General features: G+C 39.3%; 1 protein-coding gene across 1 annotated transcript in view; it reads right to left on the bottom strand.

Moving 5' to 3' along the window:
* Positions 1-6,780: 6,780 nt before the first annotated feature.
* Positions 6,781-12,863, bottom strand: part of PUM3 (pumilio RNA binding family member 3) — a 67,047-nt gene continuing 60,964 nt past the window's right edge. Inside the window, exon 19 of the mRNA XM_063609906.1 lies at positions 6,781-7,427. The gene's annotated coding sequence lies outside the window, so the exon portion shown is untranslated. The remainder of the gene's footprint in view (positions 7,428-12,863) is intronic.

Raw genomic sequence — 12,863 nt, 5'->3', positions numbered from 1 at the left:
GCAACTCCAGCCAGGGGTTTAGGAACAAAACACTGATATCTCTGGGAATGAGCTCCTGTGGGGAGGGGTGGCTGTGGTCTCCATGGATCAGCAGACTTAGTCTTTCCCCTGCTGGCTCTGAGGAATCTGGGTAGTCCAGACAAGTGGGATTTCCCCCAAGCACAGCGTAACCCCTCCACCAAGGAGCAGCCAGAGTGCTTTGTTAAGTGGGTCCCAGATCATGTGCCTCCAGGCTGGGTGAGACCCCCCAACAGGGGTCACCAGACACCTGATACAGGAGCATTCCCATTGGTATCATGTCAGTGTCCCTCTGGGACAGAGATCCCAGAGGAAGGAGCAGGCAGCCATCATTGCTGTTCTGTACCACCACTCCAGGGGCAGAAGGGACCCAGGTGAATAGGGTCTGCAATGGACCTCCAGCAAACCAAAGCACTCCTATAGAAGAGGGACCTGACCATTAAAAGAAAAACAAACAAACAGAAAGCAACAACAACAAAAAAGTCCCCACAAAAACCCCATCCAGGGCTGGGTGTGGTGGCTCACACCTGTAATCCCAGCACTTTCAGAGGCCGAGGCAGGTGGATCATGAGGTCAGGAGATTGAGACCATCCTGGCTAACACAGTGAAACCCCGTCTCTACTAAAAATACAAAAATTAGCTGGGCGTGGTGGCACATGCCGGTAGTTCCAGCTACTCAGGAGGCTGAGGCAGGAGAATCGCTTGAACCCGTAAGGTGGAGGTTGCAGTGAACTGAGTTCATGCCATTGCTCTCCAGCCTGGGCGACACAGCAAGACTCCATCTCAAAAAAGAAAAAAATACACAACAACAACAAAAACAAAACCCATCCAAAGGTCAGCAGCCTCAGAGATCACAGCTAGACCAACTCACAAAGATGAGAAAGAATGAATGAAGAAATGCTGAAAGCTCAAAATGCCAGAGTGTCTCTTTTCCAAATGATCACAACACCTCTCCAGCAAAGGCACAGAACTGGGTGGAGGCTGAGATGGATGAATTGACAGAAGTAGTCTTCAGAAGGTGGGTAATAACAAACTTCATTGAGCTAAAGAAGCATGTTCTAACCTAACATAAAGAAGCTAAGAACCATGATAAAACATTACAGGAGTTGTTACCCAGAATAACTAGTTTAGAGAAGAACACAAATGACCTGATGGAGCTGAAAAACACAACACGAAAACTTCACAATGCAACCACAAGCATCAATAACTGAATAGACCAAGCAGAGTAAAGAATTTCAAAGCTTGAAGACCATCTTTCTGAAATAAGACAGGCAGACAAGATTAGAAAAAAAAAGAATGAAAAGGAACGAACAAAACATCTGAGAACTATGGGATTATGTAAAAAGACTGAACCTAAAACTGGTTGGGGTACCTGAAATAGACAGGGAGAATGGAACCAAACTGGAAAACATACTTCAGGGTTTCATCCAGGAGAACTTCTCCAATCTAGCAAGGCAGGCCAACACTCAAATTCAGGAAATACAGAGAACACCAGTAAGATACTCCATGAGAAGATCAACCCCAAGACACAGAATCATCAGATTCTCCAAGGTCAAAATGAAGGAAAAAATTCAAGGGCAGCCAGAAAGAAAGGCCAGGTCACCTACAAAGGGAAGTCCATCAGACTAACAGTGGACCTCTCAGCAGAAACCCTACAAGCCAGAAGAGATTGGGGGCCAATATTCAACATTCTTAAATAAAAGAATTTCCAACCAAGAATTTCATATCTGACCAAACTAAGCTTCATAAGCGAAGAAAGGAAATCCTTTTCAGACAAGCAAATGCTGAGGAATTCGTCACCGCTGGCCTACCTTGCAAGAGCTCCGGAAAGAAGCACTAAATATGGAAAGGAAAAATCGTTACCAGCCACTGCAAAAACACACTAAAGTACAAAGACCAATGACACTATGAAGCAACTATATCAACAAGTCTGCAAAATAACAAGCTAGCATCATGATGACAGGATCAAATTCACACATAACAATATTAACCTTAAATGTAAATGGGCTAAATTCCCCAATGAAAAGATACAGAATGACAAGATGGACAAGAGGTCAAGACCTATTGGTGTGCTGTATTCAAGAGCCCCATCTCACATGCAAAGACACAAGTAGGCTCAAAATAAAGGGATGGAGGAAAATTTACCAAGCAAATGAAAGCAAAAGAAAACAGGGGTTGCAATACTAGTTTCTGACAAGACAGACTTTAAACCAACAAAGATCAAAAAAGACAAAGAAGGGCATTATGTAACAGTAAAGAGATCAATCCAACAAGATCTAACTAATCTAAGTATATATGCACCCAATATAGGAGCGCCCAGATTCAAAAAACAAGTTCTTAGAGACCTACAAGGAGACTTAGACCACCACACAGCAATAATGGTAGGCTTTAACACCTCATTGTCAATATTAGACTTATCATCAAGATAGAAAATTAACAAAGATATTCAGGACTTGAACTCAGCTCTGGATCAAGTGGACCTGATAGATATCTGATATGGTTTGGCTGTGTCCCTACTCAAATCTCATCTTCAATTCCCACATGTTGTGTGAGGGACCCAGTGGAAGGTAACCGAATCATGGGGGGAAATCTTTCCCATGCTGTTCTGATGATAGTGAATAAGTCTCACGAGATCTGATGGTTTTAAAAAGAGGAGTCCCCCTGCACAAGCGCTCTCTTTTTGCCTGCCGCCATCCACATAAGATGTGACTTGCTCCTCCTTGCCTTCTACCATGATTGTGAGGCTTCCCCAGCCATGTGGAATTGTAAGTTTAATTAAGCCTCTTTCTTTTGTAAATTGCCCAGTCTTGAGTATGTCTTTATCAGCAGTATGAAAATGAACAAATACCATATCTACAGAACTCTCTACCCCAAAACAACAGAGTATACATTCTTCTGGGTGTCATATGGCGCTTGCTCTAAAATCGATCACATAATTGGAAGTAAAACACTCCTCAGCAAATGCAAAGAAACTGAAATCATAACAGTCTCTCAGGCAACAGTGCAATCAAATTAGAACTCAAGATTAAGAGACTTACTCAAAACCACACAACTACATGGAAATTGAACAATTTGCTCCTGTATAACTCCTAGGTAAATAATGAAATTAAGGCAGAAATCAAGAAGTTCTTTGAATCCAATGAGAATAAAGAGACAATGTACCAGAATCTTGGGGATGCAGCTAAAGCAGTGTTAAGAGGAAAATTTATAGCACCAAAATGCCCATATCAAAAAACAAGAAAGAGCTCAAATTGACATCTTAACATCACAACTAAAAGAACTAGAGAACAAAGAGCAAACAAACCCCAAAGCCAGCAGAAGACAAGAAATAACCAAGATCAGAGCAGAACTGAAGGAGACAGAGACATGAAGAACCCTTCAAAAAAATCAGTGAAGCCAGGAACTGTTTTTTTTTGGAAAAAGTAATAAAATACATAGACCACTAGCTAAACTAATAAGAAAAAAGAGAATAATAAAATAGACACAATTAAAAAAAGATAAAGGAGATATCACCCCCAAGAAATACAAACAACCATCAGAGAATACTGTCAACACCTCTATGCAAATAGACTAGAATATCTAGAAGAAATTCATAAATTCCTGAACACATACATCCTCCCAAGACTGAACCAGGAAGAAGTTGAATCCCTGAATAAACCGATAACAAATTCTGAAATTGAGGCAATAATAAATAGCCTACCAATCAAAGAAAGCCCAGGACCAGATGGATGTACTGCTGAATTCTACCAGAGGCACAAAGAGGAGCTGGTACCATTTCTTGTGAAACTATTCCAAACAATTGAAAAGGAAGAACTTCTCCCTAACTCATTTTATGAGGCAGCATCATCCTGATACCAAAATGGCAGAGATATAACAACAACAACAACAACAAAAATTTCAGGCCAATATCCCCGATGGACATTGATGCAAAAATCCTCAAAAAATACTCACAAACTGAATCCAGCAGCACATCAAAAAGCTTATCCACCACAATCAAATAGGCTTCATCCCCAGGATACAAGGCTGGTTCAACATACACAAATCAACACATGTATTCCATCACATAAAATAAAACAAAAACTATATGATTATCTCAATAGATGCAGAAAAGGCCTTCAATATAATTTAGCATCCCTTCATCTGAAAAACTCTCAATCAACTAGGTAACTGATGGAACATACCTCAAAATAATAAGATCCATTTATGATAAACCCACAGCCAATATCGTACTGAATGGATAAAAGCTGGAAGCATTCCCCTTGAAAACCAGCACAATCATTCCCTCTCTCACCACTCCTGTTGGAAGTATTGGAACATAGTATTGGAAGTCCTGGCCAGGGCAATCAAGCAAGAGAATGAAATAAAAGGTACTCAAATAGGAAGATAGGAAGTCAAACTGTCTGTTTGCAGATGACATGATCCTGTATCTAGAAAACCCCATCATCTCAGCTGGAAAGCTTCTTAAGCTTATAAGCAACTTCAGCAAAGTCTCAGGATACAAATTCAATGGACAAAAATCACAAGCATTTCTATACACCAAAAATAGACAAGCAGAGAGCCAAATCATGAATGAACTACCATTCACAAGTGCTATAAAGAGAATAAAATACCTAGGAATATAGGTAAAAAGGGAAGTGAAGGACCTCTTCAAGGAGAATGATAAACCACTGCTCAAGGAAATAAGAGAAGACATAAACATGGAAAAACATTTCATGCTCACGAAGAGGAAGAATCAATATCGTGAAAGTGGCCATATGGCCCAAAGTAATTTATAGATTCAATGCTATTCCCATTAAACTACCATTGACATTTTTCACAGAATTAGAAAAAAACTACTTTAAAATCCACATGGAACCAAAAAAGAACATGTATAGCCAAGACAATCCTAAGCAAAAAGAACAAAGCTGGAGGCATCATGCTACCTGACCTCAAACTATCCTACAAGGCTACAGTAACCAAAACAGCATGGTACTTGTACAAAAACAAACACATAGACCAATGGAACCAAATAGAGATTTCAGAAATAAGACTGCACATCTACAACTGTATGTTTCACAAACCTGACAAAAACAAAATAGGGGAAAAAGAAATAGGGAAAGGATTTCCTATTTAATAAATGGTACTCGAAGAACTGGCTATCCATATGCAAAAATTGAAACTGGATCTCCTTCCTTTTTTTTTTTTTTTTTTTTTTTTTTTTGACATGAAGTCTTGCTTTGTCACTCAGGCTGGAGTGCAGTGGTACAATCTTGGTTTACTGCAACCTCTGCCTCCTGGATTCCAGCGATTCTCCTGCCTCAGCCTCCCAAGTAGCAGGGACTACAGGTGTGTGCCACCACACCCAGCTAACTTTTGTATTTTTAGTAGAGGCAGGGTTTCACCATGTTGGCCAGGCTGGTCTTGAACTTCTGACCTCAAGTAATCCACCTGCCTTGGCCTCCCAAAGAGTTGAGATTAGATGCGTGAGCCACCATACCTGGCCGCTTTCCTTACTTCTTATACAAACATTAACTCAAAATGGACTAAAGAATTAAATGTAAAATCTGAAATCATAAAAACTCCAGAAGTAAATCTAGGCAATACCATTTAGGACACAGGCACACGCAATTATTTCATGATGAAAACGCCAAAAGCAATTGCAACAACAAAACAAAAAAAGAGAAAAGCAATTGTAACAAAAGCAAAAATATTGACAAATGGGATCTAATTAAATAGCTTCTGCACAGCAAAACAAATTATCATCAGAGCAAACAGACAACGAACAGACTGGGAGAAAACTTTTGCAATTAATCCATCTGATAAAGAATCTACAAGGAACTTAAACAAATTTACAAGAAAAAAACAACCCCATTAAAAAGTGGGCAAAGGATATAAACAGACACTTCTCAAGAGGAGACATTTATGTGGCCAACAAACATAAGAAAAAAAGCCCAGCATCACTGACCATTAGAGAAATGCCTATCAAAACCACAATGAGATATCATCTCATGCCAGTCACATGGTGATTATTAAAAAGTCAAGAAATAACAGATACTGGCAAGGCTGAGGAGAAACGGGAACACTTTTAAACTGTTGGTAGGAATGTAAATTAGTTCAACCATTGTGGAAGACAGTGTGGTGATTCCTTAAAGACATAGAACCAGAAATCCATTTGACCCAGCAATCCCATTACTGGGTATATACCCAAAGAAATATAAGTCATTCTATTATGAAGATACATGTACATGTATGTTCATTGCAGCACTATTCACAAGAGCAAAGACATGGAATCAACCCAAGTGGCCATCAATAATAGACTGGAAAAAGAAAATGTGGTACATATAAACCATGGAATACTATACAGCCACAAAAAGAATGAGATCATGTCCTTTGCAGAGACATGGATGGAGCTAGAAGCCGCTATCCTCAGCAAACTAACAAAGGAACAGAAAACCAAACACTGCATGTTCTCACTTTTAAGTGGGAGCTGAACAATGAGAACACATGGACCCAGGGAGAGGAACACCACACACTCGGGTGTGTTGGTGTGGGGATGCGGGGGAAGGAAGAGCATCAGGATAAATAGCTAATGCATGTGAGGCTTAATACCTAGGTGATGGGTTGATAGGTGCAGCAAACCACCATGGCAAATATTTACATATGTAACAAACCTGCACGTCCCACATATGTATCCCAGAACTTAAAATAAATTAAATTAGATTAAAAAAATAAAAATAAAACCTAAAACTATAAAACCTCAAGAAGAAACCATAGAAAATACCATTCTGGATGTAGGCCCTGGCAAAGATTTTATTATGAATACTCCAAAAACAATTGCAACAAAAATAAAAATTGATAAGCAGGACCTAATTAAACTAAAGAGCTTCTCCACAGGAAAAACAAAACAAAACAATAAAACAAAAACAAACAAACAAAAAACTATTGACAGAATAATCAGACAACTTACAGAATGGGAGAAAACATTTGCAAACTGCAACTGACAAAGACCTAATATCTAAAATCCATAATGAACTTAAACAAATTAACAAGCAAAAACCAAACAACTCTATTCAAAAATGGGCAAAGTACATGAACAGACACTTCTCAAAAGACATACATGAGGCCAACAAGCATACGAACAACTGATCAGCTGGGCGTGGTGACTCACACCTGTAATCCCAGCACCTTGGGAGGCCAAGGCGTGCGGATCATGAAGTCAGAAGTTCAAGACCATTCTGGACAACATGGTGAAACCCTGTCTCTACTAAAAATACAAAACATAATTTCGCCCAGTGTGATGGTGTGCACCTGTAATCCCAGCGACCCTACAGGCAGAGGCAGGAGAATCAAGTGAACCAGGAAGGCGGAGGTTGCAGTGAGCCAAGATTGCACGACTGCACTCTAGGCCAGGTGACAGTGCAAGACTCCATCTAAAAAAAAAAAAAAAAAAAAAAAGAAGAAAGAAAAACTGATCAACATCACTAATCATTAGAGAAATGCAAATCAAAACCACAATGAGATATCATTTCACACCAGTCAGAATGGCTATTATTAAAGTCAAAAAAAATAACAGATGCTGATAAGACTGTAGTGAAAAGAGAACACTCATACATTGCTGATGGGAATGTAAATTAGTTCAGCCATTGTGGAAAGCAGTTTGGAGATTTCTCAAAGAAGTTAAAACAGAACTTCCATTTGACCCAGCAACCCCATTACTGGGGATATACCCGGAGCAATATACATTATTCTGCCATAAACATGCATGCATACGTTTGTCACAGCACTACTCACAATAGCAAAGACATGGAATCAACCTAGATGCCCATCAATGGTGGACTGAATAAAGAAAATGTGGTACATATACACTATGGAATATTATGCAACCACAAAAAGAATGGAATTATGTCCTTTTTAGCAACATGGATGGAGCTGGAGGTCATTATCCTAAGTCAACACAGGAACGGAAAACCAAATTCTTCAGTTCTCACTTATACATTGAGTACACAAGGACACCAAGAGAGGAACAACAGACATTGAGGCCTACTTGAGGGTGGAGGATTGGAGGAGGGTGCAGATTGAAAAACTACCTATTGGGAACTATGCCACCTACTTGGGTGCCAAAATAATCTGTACACCAAACTGCTGCAACACACAATTTACTTAAGTAACAAACCTGCACATGTACCCCCTGAACCTAAAATAAAAGTTGGAAGGAAAAAACAAAAGCAGGGAGTATTCCTGTGAAATGTTTATCAAATACTAAAGCATAGGCAATTCTAATTTAAAAATAAAAGAATCATAAGTGCAAAAAATAAAAGGAAATTAAAGGCTAAAATTCAGACTGATTCAACTGATGAGAGGGAAGCACTTGTTAATCCCACTGCTCCTCTTACTTTCCATTGCCTGATTATTCTGAATACACTAACTCTTTTGTGCCTTTTCTCTTTCCCCTTGAACTCTCTAGCAACAGATGTCCTTTAACATGGGGATCTTCTAATAAACCTCAGGTACCAGCCTCAGCACAATTTAAGCCTTGATCCCAAGCCAAACTCTGAGCCATTTTCAAGGATTTTCCAGACCCTAAAAAAGTCCAAACTAAATTTACAGAAGAACTTAAAATTATTCTTTGTGCTTATGATTCAGGACTCATTGATTTATATCAATTTGTCAATACGATAGTCCTGGATGTGCTCAAAAATGGCCTCAAAAATAGATTAGAAGTATCCCACTAAAGATTCTGCAGATCCTACCAAGCATCCCTCTAAGGATGGAATAAAAAGAGCTAGTAAAATAGGACAAATACTTCTTGAGACCACATCTGAGGTTTTTCCTATAAGAATAGACTGGGCAGGCCGGGCGCGGTGGCTCATGCCTGTATCCCAGCACTTTGGGAGGTCGAGGCAGGCAGATCACGAGGTCAGGAGATTGAGACCATCCTGGCTAACACAGTGAAACCCCGTCTCTACTAAAAATACAAAAAAATTAGCCGGGCGTGGTGGCGGGTGCCTAAAGTACCAGCTACTTGGGAGGCTGAGGCAGGAGAATGGCGTGAACCCGGGAGGCGGAGCTTGCAGTGAACCGAGATGGTGCCATGGCACTCCAGCCTGGGCGACAGAGTGAGACTTTGTCACAAAAAGAAAAGAAAAAAAAATAGACTGGGCAGTAATCCAGTCTTGCAAACAGGAAAAAAGGTGAATCTGCTATGAACTATCACATCTACTTAGAAAAAATATTTAAGCTGCACTCTGGCTTTAATATCTGAGATGATGAATTAGTCTTGTAATCCCATTTTGTTAACAGATTGCATACAGAGATAAGTGATTTATTGAAGAATCATACACTAGAAGAGGAAGTTACTCCCTTGGTGGAGTTACAACATTTAGCTGAACATCTTCAGGGAACCTTGGAACAGGAAAGAAACCACAGGGCTATGCAAATTAATGACCTTGCAATTAAAATTGCAGGAGTCCTGTCCTAACTTTAAAAGACTTTTTTTTTTTTTTTTTTTTTTTTGAGACGGAGTCTCGCTCTGTCGCCCAGGCTGGAGTGCAGTGGCGCGATCTTGGCTCGCTACAAGCTCCGCCTCCCGGGTTCATGCCATTCTCCTGCCTCAGCCTCTCCGAGTAGCTGGGACTACAGGCACCCACCACCACGCCCGGCTAATTTTTTGTATTTTTAGTAGAGACGGGGTTTCACCGTGGTCTCGATCTCCTGACCTCGTGATCCGCCCGCCTCAGCCTCCCAAAGTGCTGGGATTACAAGCGTGAGCCACCGTGCCCGGCTAAAAGACTTTTATAACTCTTTTGATAAAGAGACTTACGGTTATCACAAACAGAAAGTAATTTGGAAAAAGCATTTAAACAGCAGTATGGACCATCCGACATAGCACAAAAGGGAGAACCTCAACCTCCCACCTCTGGTGATAATTGTCCATGTTGATAGAGTTCCAAGGAATCTCCATGTAAGCAATTTTCAATAATTCCTTTAAATCAACAAGGAGAAACTAACTTAAAATATAGAAACGTGTACTGTGTTGGCAGTTACTAGAGTAATTCTTTATTCTTAATCCCACTATGATACATCAAGAACATCCTAGGAATAATAAAAATACCTTAGTAATGGGAGTTTCCTATCAAATACAAAGAGTTTCTCTGTGGGAACCCATAACTGTCACCCTTGGCCTTATCTCCGAAAGTCATGCTTTTCTATGTTACTGTCCCTGTGAATCTCCTAGAGACCTGCTTTCTGTACTAACAGGTCAAATAAAATTTCCTCTGAAGAAATAACCATAGAAATTCCAGATTCATCAGACACTGAAGCATTATGTTCTCCAAGCCCAAATTGATTGTCCTGAGGAGACTATTAAATTCCATAGAAATACAGATATTACAGATCTTGCTGAAACACCTGACACTCTATGGGCCTCTGCTTCAAAAGATGTGAAAAAAGTTAAAAAAATCCTGAACCTTTTACAATTCAAACTGATGCTTCAAAACTATCTCCTAAATTGTCTCAGTACTGTTAAAACCTGAAGTCATACAAGGGCTCACTCTTAGAATATTCAATGAATCAAAGGCTTGTTTCTTGTTTTTCTTGAAATACTCCTATCAATGGAGGCTAAAGCAACTCCGTCTTGAACCGGAGACTAAGCAACTCTATCTTCCACGCTAATCTACCACGTTGACTTCTCATTAACCCCAGTTACAGGAAGGCCTCCAAGACTTCCAGTTTATCTATTGTTTCTTGTATAAAGGTGGGTACTTACTGTAAATCCTGCCCTTAGGTCAAATAACTTTGATGTTACTGCACTTCAATTGTCTTACAACACTCCTTCGGAATCACCTCTCCACTATGGTATGTAATCCCTGAGTCTAGTGGGTAATAGCATGGGGATCCACCATCTTGTCTTGCTGCCACCTGAGACACAGACATTAATTTGTTTGTAAGTACCTATTAAATGTTTGTTTCTGAAAAACTAGATATGTCAGTCTCTTTCTTTGGTCTCTCACCTTCCTTGAATTTTAGGGGTAGGTTTGCATAAACCTACCCACTGAGAAACACTATCCTACCTATAAGAACCCACAAAGAAGAATAGAGATCTATACAAGATCTTAGAGCTATAAATAAAATTATGCCAAGATTTCATTTAGTGCCTAGCCTAACCACCCTATTGAGAAACGTATCAACTGAATCCAAATGGTTCATAGTAGTGAATGTATGCCCTGCTTTCTTTAGCATTCCTGTAGACAAAGGGAACCAATAATTATTTGCCTTTACTTAGAAAATTTAGCAATATACTTCGACAGGAATGCCTCAGAGATTTACTAAGCCTCCCTCATACTCTTCTTAGGTTTTACATCAGGACTTTAAAACCTTACTATTTCCCAGAAATTCTACCATGATTCAATATGTAGATGATTTGCTTTTTTGCTTTGTATCCAAAGAGGACTCAGAAATTGATTTGATATATTACTGTAACAATTGGCTTGCAAGACCACAATGCTTCCTGAATAAAGTTTATTTCTCATAAGATTTAATGCACTATTTCTTGTGGGAATTGATATTTATCCACAAAAGGATTTTTTATGTCTCTAGAAATAATAAATACTATACCAAATTATCCTAAACCAGTGACTAAAAGACAATTCAGAGGATTCTTCAGACTTGCAGGAAATTGCAGGTCCTGGGTGACTAACCGTTTTATGAGATTATGCTTCTCTCTCCCTCAGACCAACATATTCTTCACTGTATCTCGCTGAACCCTGTTAACGCTCTTACTTTGCCTAATGAAAGAGAGGCTCACAATTGAGTCAAAGTGGTTTCCCAAAATTTGACTCTTAGCCTAGATTGACAAGAAACACCACTGACTAATCAGAATTGGTACTCAATGTTGACGGCTCCTGTACCAAAAATTCTAAAAGAAAATACTAAGCCGAGTATGCCATCACAACTCAGTATAAATTAGTAGAAAGAAGAGTGCTTCCTCAGCTTAATTCAGCAGAACCTGCAAAATTATTTGCCCTCACTTGAGCCTGTGAATTAGCCAAAGATTAAGAATGTAAATATCTATGCTGATAGCAACACGCTTTGAGCATCATCCATAATTTTGGTATGTTATGAAAATCCGAGAAGTTTATGATACCAAATAGCAGGCCTATGAAAAGTGAATCTCAAGTTGCCAATCTTTCTGCATTACTGCTACCTTCACAAGTTGCTATAATAAGAGCTCAATCTCCTATCCACAAATCTGACTCTGATTATCAAGGAAATACTGTGGCCAATGTTCATGCTAAAGCTGCAACTCCAGAGACACCTAATGTACTGAGGCTCTGTAACTTGAATGAGCTCCCTAAGGTTGATCCAAATCAAATAATTTATGAAGATTTGTTAATAAACAATGGTATGCTCCTGAAATGAAACAAGATTGGCAAGATAACAGATGCAAATTTAATTAAAAAAACAAGAACAAAAACAAAAAAAACAGAAAAAAAAGGGACTCATGGAAGGCCTATGTGGATGCTTGGTACTTGCAGTCTTTAAAACTTCCTTTGCTGAAAGCCTTGCATTCAGCAAATCATAATGATATTAATAAGATGACACAAATTATGGAAGAATATTGATGGAGAGATTGCTCCAAGGTGGCTAGATGGGGATATAATCAATGTCTGACTTGTCAAACTCATAATCCTGGAAAAACCATTCAAGTGGCCCCAGGAACAACTCCCCAGCCATCAGAACCATTTGAACATTTGCAGATGTTTCATTCAATTACCCATTTTTGTGGGTTATAAATATGTGTGTATAACAATCTGTATGGTTTTTGGATGTATGGAAGATTTTCCCTGTTAAAAGGATGATGCAATTAC

This window comes from Symphalangus syndactylus, chromosome 9 (assembly GCF_028878055.3).
Source record: "Symphalangus syndactylus isolate Jambi chromosome 9, NHGRI_mSymSyn1-v2.1_pri, whole genome shotgun sequence".
Taxonomy (NCBI): Eukaryota; Metazoa; Chordata; class Mammalia; order Primates; family Hylobatidae; genus Symphalangus; species Symphalangus syndactylus.
The sequence above is the reverse complement of the archived record's forward strand: the minus strand, read 5'-3'. Positions and strand labels throughout refer to the sequence as shown.